At 41.9% G+C, this 20,718-nt stretch overlaps 1 protein-coding gene and 2 non-coding genes across 3 annotated transcripts in view; all 3 read left to right on the top strand.

The window, feature by feature from the left end:
* Positions 1 to 20,718, top strand: part of LOC138242792 (zinc finger protein 271-like) — a 781,993-nt gene that overhangs the window by 321,395 nt on the left and 439,880 nt on the right. The gene's annotated exons all lie outside the window — the stretch shown is intronic.
* Positions 12,799 to 12,881, top strand: trnal-uaa (transfer RNA leucine (anticodon UAA)). The gene has a single exon. It is a non-coding gene; the product is annotated as a tRNA-Leu (tRNA).
* trnat-agu (transfer RNA threonine (anticodon AGU)) lies at positions 16,637 to 16,710 on the top strand. Its single transcript has one exon. It is a non-coding gene; the product is annotated as a tRNA-Thr (tRNA).

The following is a 20,718-nucleotide window of genomic DNA, read 5'->3' as shown; positions in this document are numbered from 1 at the left end:
CCTGTACTACGCCTTCCTGGACTCAGGCCCCTGCCTGTTTACTCCGACTACGCCTGCGTCTTGCGCCAACCCTACCAAGGGCACCGCATTGGATCCCTATCCTCAGCAGTCAGCCCCTGCGTGACAGGTTCTGAGTGTCTTGGCTACATACGTTTGTGTGTATAGATGAAAAAGCTATTGAAGAGCACCCCCACACCCCCCACCCGTCTCGGTGGAAGTTGCCATATTCAAAAAATCCTAAAAAGATAATTAAAGTTGCACACAACAAAGCATGACTGTGAAAGGTCAGGAGGCCTGCCTAGTGAGCACAACACTTGATTACAGTAAAAAAAAACATTAAAAAATAAAGAAATGTTCCACAACTCAAAGCGAGGTTGTATAAGGTTAGGGGAAATGTCTGGTGTAAAACACCTGGTTGCAGCACTGTGGCTGTTGTGCTTGAAGAGCTATTGACTCATGAATAGCACCCCCCAATCCCCATGTACCGCCTGTCTAATGGTGCCATATTGAAAAACTAAAATTCTTATTAAAAAAATAAATAAAGGGGCCACAACCACAGAAAGGTTGTATAAGTTTAGGGGACCTGTGTGGTGTGTAAAACACTTGGTTTCAGCAGTGTGGTTGTTGTATTTGAAATGCTATTGAGCCATGAAGACTACCCACCTATGGCACTATATTACCTGTAGTGTTATCTTCAGAAAATCATTACAAAATAGAGAAAGGGGCCACAGCCACAGCAAGGTTGTATGAGGTTCGGGGGCCTGTCTGGTGTGTAAAACACTTGGTTTCAGCAGTGTGGGTGCTGTATTTGAAATGCTATTGAGCCATGAAGAAGACCCACCTACCCCAGTGTGTCACCTGTAGTGTTATCTTCAGAAAATCATAAAAAAAGAAAGGTTCCATAACCCAAAACAAAGCTGGGAATAGTCAGAGGACCTGCTTAGTGTGCAAAACACTTGCAGCATTGTGGGTGCTGTGGTTTAAATGCTATTGGTTTGTGAACAGAATACCCCTATCCCAGTGCATTGTGCCATATTAAATAAAAGCATGAGAAAAAGAGATTCAGAATGCAAAGCTGTGTCAGTGTTCTGTGTAAAAAGTCGGTATGAACATCATGGGAGCTGTTTTTAATAAGCTGCTGAGTAAAGAATATTTTAATCTTCCTGCTGTCAGTAGTATTGTGAATATAGTTGACCCTTACCTGAATGAAAACAGGACGTAAAGGAAGAGTTTCAGAAATCAAACATTCCCGTGCTTACAGTCTGGGTAATTGGAGACCGCGCTGTTCTGCTTCCTATGGTCATATACGGGTTTTTCGCATGAAGCCGTATTGAACAGTATTTCTCGCTTTGTGAACGTGTGCACACAGCGGTCCCCCGGGTTCCAGTTCGTGCGTAATTACGCATCGATGAAAAACCGGAGGTTTAAAAAAAGATAATTAGCTCACCGATAGTTTGATGTAAAGGCTGTGGAAATATCCACAAGTCGTGGTCTTTAAAATGCTTTTGGTTTGAAGGCGTTCTGTGCTTCCATTGCGGAGATATGGACAAAAGAATATTCGTGCTTGGTCAAAAAAATGTCATAAAACCGAGAAAGTAAAGGCTGAGAAATCATCCACAATGTATTTTATACACAAAGCAAGTGTTTTTGTAACTCTAAGAGATTTCGTGAAAGCGCTACAGGCGTGCCAAAATCGTTTTCGAACTTCAAGCTAACTTTACCCCGGTTAAAAATGAGCGTTAAAAACCCGCGGTACAGTAACCAACCCGCAGGGCACCGCGGTAAGTGATTGGCTGGCCAAAATGACCGACAGGGGCACTCGTGGTGCATTGGTTGGTAGTGAAAAGATTTAATCATTTAATGTCTTTACTGTGCACGTTTCAATCCACTTAGTTTTGAATATTTATATGGAATTTTACCACTAAAGGGAAATTTTAGTAGCTGAGCATAAAAAGAAGAGGAGCATAACGCATCTGAAGGTCATAAACGATATTAATTTAGGAACATAAACATTACTGTATGTACATAAACTGTACTGTGTATGGCTGCTCTTGATAGTTTAAAGAAAAAATACACACCAGTCTTCCATTTCTCCCTAAACATTTTAAGCATGAAAGTTTTATGAAACGGTACCCAAATATGTGATTGCTGTATAGAATGAATTTTAATTTTTTAAAATTATTTAACACAAAAATTAAGCTGTTTACATCTTCCGCCTGAGAACAGTCACCCATTGCTACCCAACGCAGAAACACAGCCACTAACTAGCAAAGAGAGGACATTAGCTAGCCAATATGATAAAGAAATAAATGATTATTTTGTTTATTTCTTTTGCACGTTTATTTGAACATTTCCATCGATTGTACAAGCACTTGGAAACTGTCCAATCCCTAGTTCATCAAGCATTTACCGGTCTGGCGCCGGTCTGTGTCTTCTAGGATATAATGCCAGCGAACTCTTGTTTTTATGTCCACTATAACTACGCTGGGCAAACGTTCCGAGGTCAAATTCTTCCAGCACGGGGGTACCTTTAAAATGGAGACGACGGCACCGAAATTTTTTGGCGCGCCTTCTCTTTAAAGCCCTGGCCAAATATGAAGACAGTACGTACGGTTATAATTCAAATGGAATTAAAAACTACACATCCCAGTTACCATGGTGGTGCTTGTGATCATTGCGTTTAACCAACGAAACAGGGCGAAAAATCAGTCACATGACTTTGGGGCAGAGTTTCGAAAGCTTAACCTATCAACAACAAAGCGAAATTTACACGATAGGCTACCTCAAACTGTCAGTTACACGACTGTGTATGTCGCTTAAGCCACTCCTATTTGGCATTTTAGTTATGGAGGCGAGAAGACGCCCCCCCCTCTCTCTGGGTGTCTGATTTGCCGCCATCTTTAACTGTTCGATATCCGAATCGGAGTAGCTACGCGTACGAAATAAAGTTAATCCCAACTACAAAACATATATTTTTGTGGTAAGAGGGCGCAAAACATCAGTATTTACTGCTATTAATTACTGTACGATTTATAGTTGAAATCTGAGCCTAGATATAAAGTTAGATATAAAGTTAAAATCTCGACAAAGCAATGTAGGAAATACAGAGAAAATAAATCCTTTCTGACATCTAAAATCAGTTTCGATCAAGGTCTCTAAAACGAACAAGAAAAAGAGGATTTTCGGAGGGCAATTACACTGTGTTTATATAGAATAACTGATTTATGAGCAATCTAATTTCTTGTTCGTTTAAAACAGTGAAATGTCAGCTGCAAAAGATCGCACCAGAAACAGCACTCTCTCTGCCTGTCATAGACGTTCAGGAAAGGCTGAATGAAGTCATGTCAAGTACAATAATTCGGTCATCAATAATAACAGTTGTAGGACAGTATATAAGGAGGATAAGGATTTTGAAGTTGACTCGAAATCTGATAGGTAACCAGTGCAAGGACTTGAAAACAGGTATAATGCATTCCTGATAGGATTCTTGCTGTCATATTCTGAACATATCGAAGATTGCTCAGTGTGGATTTAATTTCCCCAGTGAACAGGATGTGCATTTATTAATTCTAGAAAAAAAGCCTTTCTTGATTTCTCTAGTTCTTAGTTTCTCTAGTTCCCTTTAAAATAAACTATTATTCCACAATGCAGAGTATTACATGGCCAGTATCTACACATGATATTTGTGAGTTAAAGAAATTAACACAAGCAGCTTATGGAGATTTAAGTGTTGGCTGAGTTATTGCAGGATAAAAGACTAGAGATGTTGGCAAGAGGAAGATAATTTGGGGAAAGCTGAGGAATACACTTATAACAGGAACACTTCCTAATGGGGTTAGGCATACTTTTGATGAAGATGAAGTTAACAGACTATATGTTTACATAGATACTGAAATAAGGATTGTATTTTAGATTATGTGTACTTGCTGGCATTGAACTGTGTGTTGGATGCACATGAATTGAAGGAATGGGCAAACATAGCTGATGCGGATCCACAGAGCCAGCATTTTAAGATGTTTATAATTAGAGGCAATTTGTTTAAATAACTAGGTATGGATACTGATGTGCAAGAGAGGTGGAAAGGCTGTTTCCTTAACCCAGCACTATAAGATATTTTATTCTCAGTGAGATGCTGCCATTTCATAGTGGGTTTCTAACACTGTGTATAGTTCCATCCACACAGTGCCTTTACTTCCATCCATTTCTAATCTCTTTATCCAGTACAGAGGATTTGGAGCCTATCCCAGTAAGCAACGGACACAAGGCAGAATACACCCTGGACATAGCGCCAGTCCATCACAGGACAGACAGACACAAACACACACACCAGGGCCAGTTTTCCCATAAACCAATTAACTTACCAGTATGTTTTGGAGTGCGAGAGGGAGTCATATCACACATATGGAGAAAAAACATGTAACCCAGAGAGAACATGTAAACCCCACACACACAGGATGGCAGGAATTGAACCTAGGACCCCAGTGCTGCAAGATAGCAATGCTAACCACTTTGCCACCATTATAAATGGATGGATATCTTAGTTATCTTTCTAGTTCACAGGTTTGCATGCATAATTTAATTTTGAAAGCCACTGAGACATCAGGTACTACTGTTGTATTTATGAAAAAGAAACAAAACAAAAAACATACTAACAACTGTGCCATCCTACTCCTTAGTTAATACATTTTATTATTCATTAACAGTAAACATTGTTAGCAAAATATTTTGAATTATATTTAACCCTATTTTTTCTTTAGTTTTGTATTTAACTTATTATATGATAGTCAGACTTAATGTATATTTGAACAATGAAAATATATTTTTACAAGATGCGGGGGAAAGTGCAACAGCTTATTACAGTGCTAAATTTAATATTATTGATTGCTAATAGTTTATGCTAACACCTAACTTTCTTAATTAGATGTATTTAAAACAGTGAACTAAGTGTAACATAATATTCAGAAATACAATCGAAAATAGTTTTGTGGTGTTTGTATGGATGAAACGTTTCTAAAATGTATAACGTAACAAAATTAAAGACGATTAAAATCTGTAATCTTTCCACTTGTAATGTCATTAGACAGAACAACACGTTTCTGGTTTGTTTTAATTAGCTAGTATTAGTTAGTAGTTAGTAGTTTTAATTTAATTAGTATTGCAATTCGCACTGATTCCCTTGCGAAGATATGGACTTAAGAATATTCGTGCCTGGTCAAAAAATGGCATTAAGCACTTAAAATTAATATGGTTAATAATAGTAAACTGTAACATGCTGTAACAAGATCGGTTAAACTGCGAAGAAAATGCTTTCAGAGAAAATGTTTCAGGTGTGAAGAACATAGATCTCCAATGCAATTTCAACCAAACCTGTTCCCACACACCCTGCCCCCACTACCATTAGAATATACACAAAGCACTGAAATCTTTCGAGCTAATGATCAGGTGACCCGAGAGAGAGCGAGAGAAACACCAAGGGGTGCGGAACCAGGGAACTATTTACATGGAAAACGGGCGATCTCCCCAGACTGTCCGCCCGTTTCACTGTTACCTGGATACCTCTTTATTTAGAACTCACTAACACTGATTTTTAGTTTAGAAGGATTCAAGTAGGGTTTTAGATGAAAGGCAGCGACCTTAATCAAGCCCAAATCATAATTGAACCCATTCAGAGCCTACATTACATTTTAGCGTTTCATTCTGAGCAGAAGACCCTCACACCTGAAGAAGGCTTGCGTTTTCTCTCTTCTCTTTTAAGCATGTGTACAATGTGTAATACAATTACAATGTGTAATTACAATGCTGTAATACAATTTGAATCGTATGAGGGTGTATTATTAGGGGGAGGTGTCTTTCGCTGGAAATCTCGCCTTCTTCTACTTTAAGAGTACAACCCCCTCTCTGCCTGAGTGCTGGCTGTGACGAATTAAACCGGTTTCACAGGTTTCAATCACAGACCATGTGACATGGGAGTCAGGAAACTAACACACAGCGCCACCGGATTTGATAACGCTATAAAAACGCTATAAAATAATGTGACTAGGCACAGAACAAGTTTACAGCACAGTACAATAATAAATGCTGACCATGACTTTGGAAGCATAAATTGCCTTACACTCAATTTAAACACAAGCTGTCTTTAGCCCTCTAAGCTGGTTCATACAGAAATGTAGAGATCCAGGCTCAGAACACACAGCTTCATTAACGAATACATATGCAGGACAACTAGAGAAGACGTTTTACAGAGGATGGATTTTTAGAAACATCCCATCAGTGACATCACTGAAGTCAACTCCTAGGTACTGCAACTGTCATGTGGATAGTTTCACAAGAATCAGACAAAGGTTTAAGCATCGCTTGTTCTAGATAAAACTGCAAAAAAAAAAACAACCCATAGTGTACTTCTTTGCGGCTCTGTTTGCCCAAATCATATATTCACAACGTGAAATTTAGAAAATAATATTACGTAACCAAAATCCGCAATATGGAAACAGAACCTGTGTAATTGTTGATAGATGATGTACTCGTAACATTTTTACAAGACGAACTACAACATTTAAAAAATGACTTGTATGTACTTGATATCTCTAATTAATCCACGGCGACATTGTTAAAGCAGAGTCCCAGTAAAACGAAACTAAAACGCCCTGGGCATACCGTTTCGCACTTCTTATTAGTTGCTCAAAAGTAATTTGACCGTATGAAATGCGTAATATAAACCTAGAAACATATACGTGAGCAGTATTTACGTACTGTAGTATCGGTGTTAAGACATACCTCTCAAATACTGTAAATCAAGTTAAAAATATCTCAAGACCGATTCTGGTCATAATGAAACCATGTTTCGTGTATGTTTTCTTTAAAGTACCGAGACCAGCCATATACTGTATGTTTATCTTCCAAAATTAATATTGTTTATGGCCTTCACACGCGTTGCAGTATGCTCCTATTCTTTTTATGCTCAGCTACTAAGATTTCCCTTCAGTGGTAAAATTAGATTTGAATATTCAATACTTAAACGGGCACAGTTAAGACATTAAATATGCATATACATACTGTATACAGTACAGTTTTCATACAGTAATATGTTTATGTTCCTAAATCAATCTCTTTTATGAGCATGTGAAAGGCATGGTGAATCGATTCTCAAAAATTACTGTAATTTACATGATTGGAAACAAATGCGTGATTGCAAAGACGGTCAATGAAAAAAAGAATGTTGACCAGGGCAATACTTTGAGTTTACACTTACAGCTTGTCCAAGGTCATTCATTATTAATACTATTAGTAATATCTTCGTTAAAGACTTTGATGGCCACAGCTCAAACATGAGAGGTTGAGCTTTATTAGCTCCAGCTTGCCGAAATTCCGGATACTATTATTTTGCTTGTCATATTATAGGAGAATTTACGGTAACTAGTGGTATTTACCGGTAACTCGCAGTATTTACCCGTAACTTGCGGTAGACTGCGTACAGCGTACCGGAAAATAATGCGGTATCGCCCACGCATTTTGAATGGCTGCATCTGTATGTCCCCCAGCTCTGAGCCCATTGGGCCTGCTGGTGTGACCAGAGCTGCAGCGTCGCCATGCTGGTGGGGGTCAGTTCGGCTTTTCTGTTGGAATGAACAGGGGGGTTACATGATGGTGCTGTCTGTGGTCTGGCTGTCCTGCTGGTCTGGATGAGGGGTGCGTAGTGTGGTGCAGGTTCTTGTCCCATCCTGCTCTTGGTCCAGGTTGGAGGGTTGCACCGATTCTGAGTCTTGTTAGCTGGTATGGATGGGTTTGGGGGTGTTGATACCAGAGTTGTCCGGGGGGGTGCAGGTGTCTCGGGGGCATTCTTGTTTTTCTGTGAGTTCAGGTTGATTCTGTTGGTTTTGTCACGAATCTCCCTCACGCAGGCAAGCGCTCCCGCATTCCTACGAGCTCTCCCCGTACCAAACGTGCACGTGTCAATCAGTCCTCTGCTTAAACCCTCATCTGCCCCCCGGTCATTGCTCACGATTGAGATTCTCTCCCGGAGCTTACGTACTAACTACACCTTTGCCTTACTACGACTTCTCCCCTGGACCTCGACCCCGCTTTTCCGACTACCGCTTTAGCCACTCGATTTTGTACCTTCGCCTGTTTTACGCTTTCTCGGATCCTGACCCCAGCCTGTCTCTTCGTTTACACCTCTGCCTTCTGAATCCACACCGACGCAACTTCTACGCCTTCCCGGACTCCGACCCCTGCCAGTCCCTCGACTACGCCTTCGCCTGTCGATTCTGTGCCTACGCCTGTGCTACGTGTGGAAGACCGAGTCAAAAGGTCAGGACAGTGACTATGCGTGGGAAAGGTTTTCTGTTCGCACCTAAGACCACTGTCTTAGGTGCAAACTAAAGCCTGTGATTCCTCACACCCATTCAACCAGAGAAAATTGAAACAGATTTTAGGATGCCAAATGGCACCCCCCTGTCCTGTTTGTTTGACTTCTGACACTGCCCCTTTCCCTGTATGTTCCTTTGATATGTTAAAGTATTGCCTACTTTTAATGTATAAAAAAGGAAAGTATAACTTCAGTCTAGTGAGCATGTCTTGAGTGCTAGGGGAAACCCTTTCTCTGTGATATGCTCCCCTTCAGCTGATTGTATTAAAGATCTCTGTTGACAATCTCCCAACCTGAGTGAAGACTGAGTTTTCTTTGAAATACGCCTTCCCGGACTCGGACCCATGCCTGTTTACTCCGACTACGCCTGTGTCTCGCGCCAACCCTACCAAGGGCACCGCATTGGATCCCTATCCTCAGCAGTCAGCCCCTGAGTTTCTTGTTCTGAGTGTCTTGGTTACATTCGTTTGTGTGTATAGATGAAAAAGCTATTGAAGAGCACCCCGACACCCCCCACCCATCTCGGTGGAAGTTGCCATGTTCAAAAAATCCTAAAAAGATAATTAAAGTTTCACACAACAAAGCATGACTGTGAAAGGTCAGGAGGCCTGCCTAATGGTGGTGCTGGCCCCACTAGCACCTCTTCCAGCAGCAACCTTAGTTTTTCCCAGGAGGTCTCCCATCCAGGTACTGACCAGGCTCACACCTGCTTCAGTACTGAAGGCTGCTGATTATGGCCAGCAGCCATATCACCCTGCAACTCACAACTGGCAACCCACTGAAGCTAAGCAGGTGTGCGCCTGGTCAGTACCTGGATGGTAGACCTCCTGGGAAAAACTAAGGTTCCTGCGGGAAGAGGTGCTAGTGGGGCCAGCAGGGGGCACTCACCCTGCGGTCCATGTGCGTCCTAATGCCCCAGTATAGTGATGGGGACACTATACTGTAAACAGGCGCCTTCCTTCGAATGAGATGTAAAACTGAGGTCCTGACTCTCTGTGGTCATTAAAAATCCCATGGCGTTTCTTGAAAAGAGTAGGGGTGTAACCCCGGTGTCCTGGCCAAATTTCCCCATTGGCCCTTACCAATCATGGCCTCCTAATAATCCCCATCTTTGAATTGGCTACATTTCTCTTCTCTCTTCCTCACTGATAGTGGTGAGTGTTCTGGTGCACTATGGCTGCTGTCGCATCATCCAGGTGGATGCTGCACATTGGTGGTGGTGGAGGGGAGTCCCCATTACCTGTAAAGCGCTTTGAGTGGAGTGTCCAGAAAAGCACTATATAAGTGTAAGCAATTATTATTATTATTATTATTAATGAGCACAACACTTGATTACAGTAAAAAAAAATCATTAAAAAATAAAGAAATGTTCCACAACTCAAAGCAAGCTTGTATAAGGTTAGGGGGCCTGTCTGATGTGTAAAACACCTGGTTGCAGCACTGTGGCTGTTGTGCTTGAAGAGCTATTGACTCGTGAATAGCACCCTCCTATCACCATGTACCGCCTGTCTAATGGTGCCATATTGAAAACATCATAAAAAAATAAAGAAAAGGGACACAGCCACAGCAAGATTGTATAAGGTTAGGGGGCTTGTCTGGTGTGTAAAACACTTGGTTGCAGCACTGTGGCTGTTGTGCTTGAAGAGCTATTGACTCGTGAATACCACCCCCCTATCCCCATGTACCGGCTGTCTAATGGTGCCATATTGAAAAAATAATTACAAAATAAATAAAGGGGCCGCAGCCACAGCAAGGTTGTATGAGGTTAGGGGGCCTGTCTGGTGTGTAAAACATATGGTTTCAGCAGTGTGGCTGTTGTATTTGAATTGCTATTGAGCCATGAAGCAGACCCACCTATCTCAATGTCTTACCTGTAGTGTTACCTTCAGAAAATCATAAAAAAATAAAGAAAGGGGTCACAGCCACAGCAAGGTTGTATGAGGTTAGGGGGCCTGTCTGGTGTGTAAAATATATGGTTTCAGCAGTGTAGCTGTTGTATTTGAATTGCTATTGTAGCGGCAATGCTTGTTAATAAGACTTAAGCGTTGGTATGCTGTCCTAAAGGAGGCCCCATCTCACCCTCCATCTCTGTGGTGCAGCCACAGAGAAAATATTCATGCAGGCTGATTTAAGATGTTTTCTTTTGATAAGGAACAAGCTCCCAGACGGGGATGCAGTTAGCTAAGCCTGGCTATCATGATCAATGGTCATCCATTGGCGCCTATCAGTCTAGGGAGTGCCGAATGGACATCTGGACTGCATTCCTAAGTGTCAAGAGTAAGTGAATTATATCTCATCTTGACCAACCAATCAGGGACTGGCAGGGCGTGGTAATACCATGTGGGTCTCCAATGCCCGCCAAACTCTCAACCAATCAGCACACATCTGGGTCTTGGTCAAAAAGGGAGCGCAAGCTCAGATCGGGGCTCTCCTTGGCCATTTTCGCGCATCCTCAGAGACAATCACGTGACAACTGCTGTTGTCTGCAAAAGGACTTGGACTTTGTTCTAAGCGCGAGGCCGAGGATCCCGTACGTTCTCAGAATTCTACCAACGTGAATGCTTCGCTTGATCAACGGCAGCCTACAGTTGGACCCTCGTTGACAACCTGAATAGCTTATTCAGAAGCAGCGCTGGACCGGGAACGAACCAGCTTCTTCCCGGGCAAAAGAGTGACTTGTGAGGACTCGCGGTCACACTCTGTGCATAGAGACTTTCTACTAGCCAGCCGGACTCCTGGTAGATCCCCTCAGAGCAACAACTGCCCTGCGCGCCGCAGTCAGATTCCTCCGCCCATCCTACTCCGAGCTGCACCTTGACTGGTTGGCCGGTAGACAGAGGACGCCGACACAACGCCCATTGGACAACCGCTGCAACAGAGGCTGCAACAGAGCCTGTCAGCTGGTTTGGTGTTCGTGGCGGGAGATTCCAAATCCATACACAGTGGATAAGTAAACCCCATGTTCTACATTGCGTCTCGAGAATTCAATTGTACCTCAACACAAGTTGTTATCAATTTAATTCATGAGTAATGTATTTACTTCCGAGTTTAGAGTAACAGTGGGTAATAACACTGGTTAGCGATTTGGTAACCGAACGATATATATTGACATATATTCTCTGTTGTGTATCTCTTTGTGTTTGCATCTCTTTGAGATTATATACCTTGTATATTGATAACCCTCACAGTAAGGTCTGCCGCTCGTATCCAGGCAGACTAGTATATCTTTGGTGCACAATTTATATTAATAATTGTATCTCGTGTATCGAACCCGTGTGTGTGTGTTGTTAGTTGTTTGACGATTGATTTTCTAAAAGCTACAACGAACAACCTCGTGATTACTGTTACAATTAATAATTGTAAACCCATCAAACCACTACACTATTGAGCCATGAAGAAGACCCACCTGTCCCAGTGTATTACCTGTAGTGTTACTTTCAGAAAATCATAAAAAAATAAAGAAAGAGGCCACAGCCACAGCAAGGTTGTATGAGTTAGGGGCCTTGTCTGGTATGTAAAACATATGGTTTCAGCAGTGTGGCTGTTGTATTTGAATTACTATTGAGCCATGAAAAAGACCCACCTATCCCAGTGTATACCTGTAGTGTTATCTACAGAAAATCATAAAAAATAAAGGTTCCACAACCCAACACAAAGCTGGGAAAAGTCAGAAGACCTGCTTAGTGTGCAAAACACTTACTTGCAGCATTGTAGGTGCTGTGATTTAAATGCTATTGGTTTGTGAACAGAATACCCCTATCCCAGTGCATTGTGCCATATTAAATAAAAGCACAAGAAAAAGAGATTCAGAACGAAAAGCTGTGTCAGTGTTCTGTGTAAAAAATCGGTTTGAACATCATGGGAGCTGTTTTTAATAAGCTGCTGAGTAAAGAATATTTTAATCTTCCTGCTGTCAGTAGTATTGTCAATATAGTTGACCCTTAACTGAATTAAAACAGGGCGTAAAGGAAGGGTTTCAGAAATCAAACAAAGCTTTATTTCTGTGCTTACAGTCTGGGTAATTGGAGACTGCACTGTTCTGCTTCCTATGGTCATATACAGGTTTTTCGCACGAAGCCATATTGAACAGTGTTTCTCACGTTGTGAACGTCTGTACACAGCGGTCCTCCGGGTTCCAGTAAGTGCGTAATTATGCATTGATGAAAAACCGGAGGTTTAAAAAAAGATAATTAGCCCACCAAATGCATTTGGTTTGACGGCGTTCTGTGCTTCCATTGGGAAGATATGGACAAAAGAATATTTGTGCTCGGTCAAAAAAATGTCATAAAAACGAAAAAGTAAAGAAAGCATTCACAATGTATTTTATACACAAAGGAAGTATTCTCGCAACTCTAAGAGGTTTTGTGGTTTAATATTTTTTAATTGTTGAATCATATTTAAATGCTAAACAACTGAAGAGCATATCGTTGTAGACCAGGATGGTCGAGTGGTTAAGGCGTTGGACTTAAGATCCAATGGACAAATGTCCACGTGGGTTCAATCCCCACTCCTGGTAGTGTTATAATAAGTTTTAAGTGACAGAACACTTTGATGATTTACTCTCTATTTAAATATGAATTTGCTAAATTTCAGTTCAGTTCTCTTCACTCCCACTCCCTGGCATAACTGAGCTCTCACTATCGCATACTGAAGGCTTTACATGCATTAGCTGTGATACAGCTCCCAATAAAGACGGAATCAAACAGTTTGTTCTATTTCTCATGGTGATCCTCTTCTTGATCCAAATGAAATGGATCATTTAATATGATGCCTCGAGAAAAAAAAAGGAGTGAATTTCCGCCTGTAATGATTGATGCCCCATCAAACATTTTGTAACATCCCTGGAAGATTATACAGTAGAATCCTGGTTTGTGGCTTAAATTCAAGGTAAACAAGTCTAAGGAAACGAGTTGGAAACTTGATGTCGAACTGGAATTTAAGTACCCGGAATGTTTCACTACATTGGGCAATATGTGCCAGAGAGGAGTGCTTTAAACCCCTTCGATAGCTCAGTTGGTAGTGCGGCTGACTGTATTAGAAACAGTTAGGAATCCTTAAGTCGCTGTTTCGGCCCCAGCTCGAAGGAAGGTGCTTTTGTGAACTTTAATCAAATAGTTAAAATAGCGACTCTTTTTCACTCAGACGTTGATCAAAAGCTCAATAAACGATGAAGCAGAGGCTCTTGTTCCGAATTCAGCTAACATCTGGTTGTCTTGTTTTGGCCAAGATCTGATCTTTGAATTAAGGGACTACGCTGTCTGATTTGTAATTCAAAAGTAGATACAAATGTCACTGTTTTCAAAGGATAGGTACTTAATTGGCTTTATGATTTGGTATTGATTTTGTATCATTATATTATTACGTTTGTGCTTTCTGTGTTTTTTATCGTATTGTGAACTTATTTTTTGCGATCCAAAGAGCCTCAGACGCACAGTCTAACAGTAACCAAACCAGAATGGATTCTGCTGGGAGCCGGACTGAGCTCATTCTCACTCCCTGTGCTGAAAACAGAATTATCTCTTCCCCAAACATCGTCTACAGCTGCTAGATATTGCTCTGCGTCCTACTGCTCCAGCAATTCCTTTGACCAAAGACAGATCACTAGTGCGCTTTTAAACTTCTTGCCACTACAGGCTCTTTGATGACTCATGCTGACTGTCCTGTGAATCCAAAAGAAAATGTTAAAGCTGATACATTTTCGATTGTAATTTGCATCTAACTACAACGTCCCTGGAAAAGAGATTTTATTCGTTGCGTGCAATCACTATCTTTTACTTTACGTATGGTAGTGGAAATAGTTTTAAAAATGTTTTCTAAAGAAGATTGTATTGCCAGGACCTGCCTTTAGCACTCAGTAGCGATTACGCTGTTGATATAGATGGAGAAGAAATGTAAGATGAATTGATGATCTAAGCTAAAATATCCCTAACACGCCTCCTGTAACAGTGTTTGTATTCATAGCAAGTAATATTTTTTTTCAAACCCGAACGTTGCTTTTGCATTAAGTGTTATGTAACCATTAGCGGTTTTGGTAGCTTCTGAAGAGCGCACTTTTCCAAACTGAAGCCTATAAGAACATTATTCAAGATGCACCATGGCCCAGAACGTGCATCGGGACAAGGATTAACATCAATTGAAAGTACTACCAAATAAAAGACTTGACGGAAAAATTGAAAGAGTAGGCAAGTATTAAAAAAACACCATAACTTCTCGGCTTCCAATCTCTTTCCAGGTTCAGGCTTTGTAAAATGACATGATTAGTGGAGTCATGCCGCGGTTGTGAGTTCAAGCCTCACCTGGAGCAGCCCGGTTTTCTGTCTTGACAGGTAAACAGTGTTTTGTGTTATTTGCTAAATGGAGAGAGGATTCTGTGTTAATTGTGCTCCTCCTGGGAGAGGTCAAGATGAGAAGTTCACGAGGCTGGTGGTAAGTATCCTGTCCAGGAATATCGGGGCTGTAGGGGGCGAGATCTATAGATGTAGTAAACACATCAGTGGAGACGGTGTGTCTGCTCTCTGTGAGAGAGCCGGGCGGAAAGAATAATCTGTGGTTGGGGAAGAAGAGACCCTCGTTGGAAGAGCGGCGCTCCACACAGGAGAGAATGAAAAAAAATATTTTTCAGGGACACTGATTGTTCTCTTTGGGGGAATTAAAAGGATGGGTGGTGAGCGACCTTGTGGCGCAACAGAAGCGCATCTGACTCCGGATCAGAAGGTTGCATGTTCAAATCACGTTGAGGTCAGCTGATGAGTTTGCAGGTGCTGCTGGTGCTGAACCCGGAAATTACACCATGCAGTCTGGTTTTATCTGTACACCACATAGGTAATTGAACAAAGTAACAGCGCAGTACAGAACACCCAGTCAGGAGCTTATTCAGCGAATCATCATGAACATGACAAGAGAAAAGGCACACTGCACATCCGTGAAACATCACTGGCTTTAGAGACAGTGATATCAGAGAATGGAAGTTTCAGACCTCGTTTTTGTTACAGGTTCAAGCAAACCTGAAAGTTAGGGAGTGTTTGGTCACTTTTGTATGAAAAAGTGTCTGAAGCCTGTAATTACAATTTGTCCTTTTTTAATTGTGGTTGAAATCCACTCCCATGTACCAAGACCTACAGTATATTCATGTTAGCTTAAATGACTAACGCTATTGGACATTAGCTGGTGTTTTTTGTAACGATTTGCTATTTCATGCAGGAAAGAAAGGAAACCAGACCCAACGTTTGCTTTCAGGTGCGGTCTATTTACATAACGGACTTCTATTTCTGAGGAGCCTGATTTAAATCACACAACCCCGGTAGAAGTCGAATCGACAATCTAATAAACCGAAATCAGATGCGTTATCCATTAAACCACTAGTCCGTCACGTAAATGAATTGCACCATGGTGAGTTCAGCGCCACTACTAGTAATACCCCACCCCCATCTTAAATTTCTACGTGAGAAACGTGTTTTCCAAATTTTTATCAGTTTTTAAAAATCATCACTTTTAAGCAGACAAAGCCTTTATGTGTCGCTCTGAATTTCTAATTCATTTATAATTAAAAAGAAAATAGCGTTTTGTTCCACAACGGCTTGAAATTATCACATCTTTCACTCTACGTCTCTCTAGTAGTAAAGCAGACCTTGCTAGGTGAACATTTGCTCTGGTAAATTAGGTCACTTTTCATGTTAACTCACTTCTTCTAAACACAACATTTCCTGGTGCACGTTTTCTCCATGAAAAAATACATTTTCCCTTACATGATTACTCGTTTTTTTTTCATCAAAGAGTACAGAAAGAAGAAAGAAAGAAAGGAAGTGTCGTAAATGAACTCTGTCGCCCGTGGGAGATGTCAAGCGCATTGGACATGAAAAGTGCCCGATAAAAGCCATTTCTGTACGTTTCTCTTAGTGTCGGGGCCAGAATGTAAAGGAGGCAACATGCTCAGCCAGCCGACTCAGCTTACTGAATGCAGGTGTCTCTGAGCGGTGTGTCCAAGGGGCAGTAAAAGAGGAGAATTCTGCCGGCGCCGTGGCTTAGTTGGTTAAAGCACCTGTCTAGTTAACGGGAAATCCTGGCTCCAAATCCCAGCAGTCCATCGCCTGTGTTGCACTACACACCCTGTAGATAATCAAAAGCATATTGAGCTCCTTGGTAATGAAATTGGCAGATAAAAGCCATTTCACATCCTTTCTCAACTTGCTCAGTGAGCAGGCTCACCGCACACCGAACGAAGATATAACAGAGCAGTGTGTCCAACTGGCTGAAAAAGGGCAGTGCTTTGCTGGCGCTATGGCTTAGTTGGTTAAAACGCCTGTCTAGTAAACAGGAGATCCTGGGTTCAAATCCCAGCAGTGCCTTACTTCCTGTCTTCGCCCACTGTTTATTGTTACAGACAATATGCTTCTGCATTATGTTTAAATGAACTTTTAATTTCGCTTTTGGCACAACTTGTTTTTCAAGAAATCCACACATTGCGAAAGATAAAATGCTCATCTTTCTTATCAGTGCAAAAGAATTACTGCCAGCTGGCAAGAAAATGACAACGATCTTTTTTTTTACTTTAGCCAAAAATCTGTGAATGTAGAAAAAATACAAAAAATGTCAGTTTCTATGGCACACTCAGTCAGGGTGTCCTTCAGTTAAACACAACGTTGGTAGATCAAACGCACCCAGAGACACACTTTGAATTAATCCGATCTAAACATTACCTTCTCTAAATGTGATTGAGTTTCTTTCCACGTCCTTAGCCATCTTGATGTTTGCAGAGATTTTCAACTTTTGACACCAGTCAAACTACAAGTAAATAGTGGAGTACCTAAGTCAATATCACTGGGAATGTGAATATAAATGTAAACATCAATATTTCTGCTGTCTCCTGATAAACACAAGTATAGAGTCAAAACACAAAAAATAATGCTAAAATGTTATTCAGTTAACACCCAGATGTGACAAAACACATTTAATACTTACATCCCCTTTAAATATGTATTTCCTTAATATCAGTTCTCTTCCCTCCCCAGGATACCTGCAAATTCACTACAGCATATTAAAAGTTGTGTGTAAGTCTTACATGTGTTCTGAGTAGTATAAAGCGACACCTTTCGTCAAACTTTTGGCAGGTACCACGCCCCCTTTTCCAGCCAATGGCAGTCAGCGGTGGTTGGCTGTCCCGCCCCCTTGTCAGCCAATGGCGTGTTGTTATTTGTGCATGTCCCGCCCCCTCAGGAGCCAATGGTGTGTTGTTAAGGGTCGGAACTCCCACCTTCCCCCCCGGCCAGTCGGTCCGAAGCCTCAGGGTCCCAAAGCCCAAAGGCGGTGCATCCCTCGCTTTAGGTATGTGAAAGTGTGTATTGGTTTGGAAGGGGACCATGTCTGCAGCGGGGTTGAGTGCGCTCTATTATAAACCTAGGGAATCGGGTAGTTACAGCGGCACGGAGAGTCTGGTGTGAGCTGCGAGATCCCGTGTTGTGAGCGGCGCCAGCCACGGCCGGGTGGCCGAGTGGTTGTCCGGCCAGGCTGCTTATACGCTGCACAAGCCGTGTCTCAAAAGCAGCAGGGTTGTAAGCACACACACACTGACTGCGTAAAGTCTCACGGAAAGAACTCGCAGGACAAACACCATGTGAAATGTGAACCGCTTTATTTCAACAGTAGGTGTTTCAAACATTGGGCTCATTAGGGACATCGTTAGCTAAACCTTGTTGGGCATCAGCTTTATTAACATTTGGCCGAACACACAAGCATAGACACGAAACATTCAGTTGTGCTGGTAGGCTGAAGATTGACCCGTCCACATCCTCTTTATTCTATTAAAGGAAAAAGAAAAGAAAGGCTTAAAAAACTTTTGAGCTAAGGTTTTTTGTTAATATTTACCATTTGTAGCGTGGTATCATCGCTAGCACCCGGCAGTTCTTCAACATCTGGTACCCCAGCTGAACTCACACCCCCGCCGCTGTCACAGGGTGCAGAGGGTGGGGTCGGGTTTTGCTAAAAAGAAGACCAAGTATTAAAATGACATACGCTAAGCACCGATACAACAATTCCACGATCAGAAAAAATATTTTAGCCGCCTACCTCTTCACTTTGTAGAGTAGCAGACCCCGTTGTTTCTCCACACAAAGAAGCCATCTCCGCAGCTCCTAACAAGGGGCGGTGTCTGACAGCGCCAAGGACGCGCTGCGACCCTGTCAGTCCGGAGCGTTTAAGAATATGCGCCAATGGTGTAACCACGCCTACATAACACAAGACATTTTTCAATTGGTTGTGATGCTTTAAAACGCATCACAACCAATGTTGTGATGACCCCCCCCCCCTTGTTTTATCGAGAGCGAATAGTATTCACATATCAGTTTATACGTTTTAAACTTTAAAAGTATTAACACACAACGCAAACACAAATGATGTGTTTGCCCAGAAAAGAAATTTTAAACACGCGGGTTTGGTCTTAAAGTTTTTAAAATAATGTAATAAGACACAGTTTATTTTTAATAACACATTCGCGACAGCTTTTTTGAAAGTTTGAGATAAATTTCCACACATCGCAAGCGTAAAAGTCTTTAAGGTATTAATAGGCAACAAATGATGGGGTGTTGTTCTTCATACTTTAACGGATTGGTCTTAACGTTTTAAAATCACGTATTAGAGATAATTTGTGATGTTTTGGAGACGTGCGGTGTGTGTGGCGGGGTTAGTTAAAGTGGCTTATGTACATCGAACACACAGAGCCCGTTAAAATCCAACACCCGTTAACCACGGCCAGTGAGTTCAAGGTTGGCCCATATTTTCTGGATGGTTATGCTGTAATTGACGGAGTGCCGACAGCCTTTGAGCTCAACGGTTGCTTTTTTCATGGTTGTAGCGTTTGTTATTGTGAAAACGATTTTAATCCGCTGACAAACACTACTTTTGGCTGGTTGTACGATGGTTAAAATTAATTTTCTCAAAATGAGAGGTTTTAGCGTGCGTGTTTTGTGGGAGCACGAGTTCAGAGACATGCTTGTTGAAAATGGAGACTTGGGTAAATTTTTAACAGCTGCGCAGTTACCAGAGCCTCTGCAACCGCGGGAGTCACTTTTTCGGGGGAGAACAAATGCTATTTGTTTGCATTACACAGCTATGATTTCACCAGTCTGTATCCGTTTGTGAACAAAACTAAAAAATACCCACTGGGGCACCCCCGAATCATTTATAACAACTTTGGAGATTTAAAACGGTATTTCGGTTTAGCGAAGGTGAAAGTTTACCCACGCAGACGTTTATACTTTCCAGTTCTTCCAACCAAAATTGACAAAAAACTGTTTTTCACACTGTGTCGTACGTGTGCTGAAACAAAACAGACCACCCCCTGTGAGCACGGTGATGAAGATCGCGCCTTGACTGGTGTCTGGTGCACCCCTGAATTACAGATGGCCTTAGATCTGGGGTATTGAGTGTGTAAAATTTACGAAATTTGGCATTTCGAAAAGGCCTCACACGATATTTTTACCGACTACATCAAACTGCATCTGAAAGGGAAACAGGAAGCTTCGGGGTTTCCAGAGGGGTGTACAGATGTCGCGAAACAACAAAGATATATCAGCGAATATTATGAAAAAGCGGGTGACGGCTGGACCCCGGCAACATTAAAAAGAATCCGGCCAAAAGACAGCTTTCAAAAATTGCCTTGAACAGTTTGTGGGGGAAGTATGGACAAAGAGACAATTTACCACAGACCACCATTGTGAGAAACCCCGATGAATTGTTCAGGTACTTATTTACGCCATATCATGAGGTGTCAGCCTGCGAGTTTATCAATGAAAACACAGCCTGTGTTACGTGGAAACACTAAACACCACTATACAGGCCATTCAAACACTAACATTTTCATCGCTAGCTTTACAACCGCCTATGCCGGCTTGGAGTTATACAATCTGCTAAATGCTTTGCAAGGCCACTGTCTGTACCACGACACAGATTCCGTTATCTTTGTGAGCCGGGAGGGTGAGTGGAATCCGGAACTGGGTGACTACTTGGGTGAGCTGACCAGCGAAATAGCTGCTGGACAACACATCACCGAGTTTGTATCAACAGGACCCAAGTCGTACGGGTACAAACTGTCTGGAGGGAAAGCCTGTTTAAAGGTAAAAGGCATTACGCTCAATGTGAACAATTGTGAAAAAGTTAACTTTAAGAGTCTGCGGGACTTGGTTTTTGACTATGGCGTTAACCTTTATGCAGAGTGCCGGGAATTTAAACACATTTCTATTCAACAGCCGATGATCGTGCGTGTTAAAAAGGATTGGCGCAGTGAGACCCGGACCTTAAAGAAAACCCAGAAGGTGGTGTACGACAAGCGGGTGCTGCAAGAAAATTTGACATCGTTGCCC

The sequence above is a fragment of the Lepisosteus oculatus genome, chromosome 14 (assembly GCF_040954835.1).
Source record: "Lepisosteus oculatus isolate fLepOcu1 chromosome 14, fLepOcu1.hap2, whole genome shotgun sequence".
NCBI lineage: Eukaryota > Metazoa > Chordata > Actinopteri > Semionotiformes > Lepisosteidae > Lepisosteus > Lepisosteus oculatus.
This window is presented reverse-complemented; position numbering and strand designations above follow the sequence as displayed.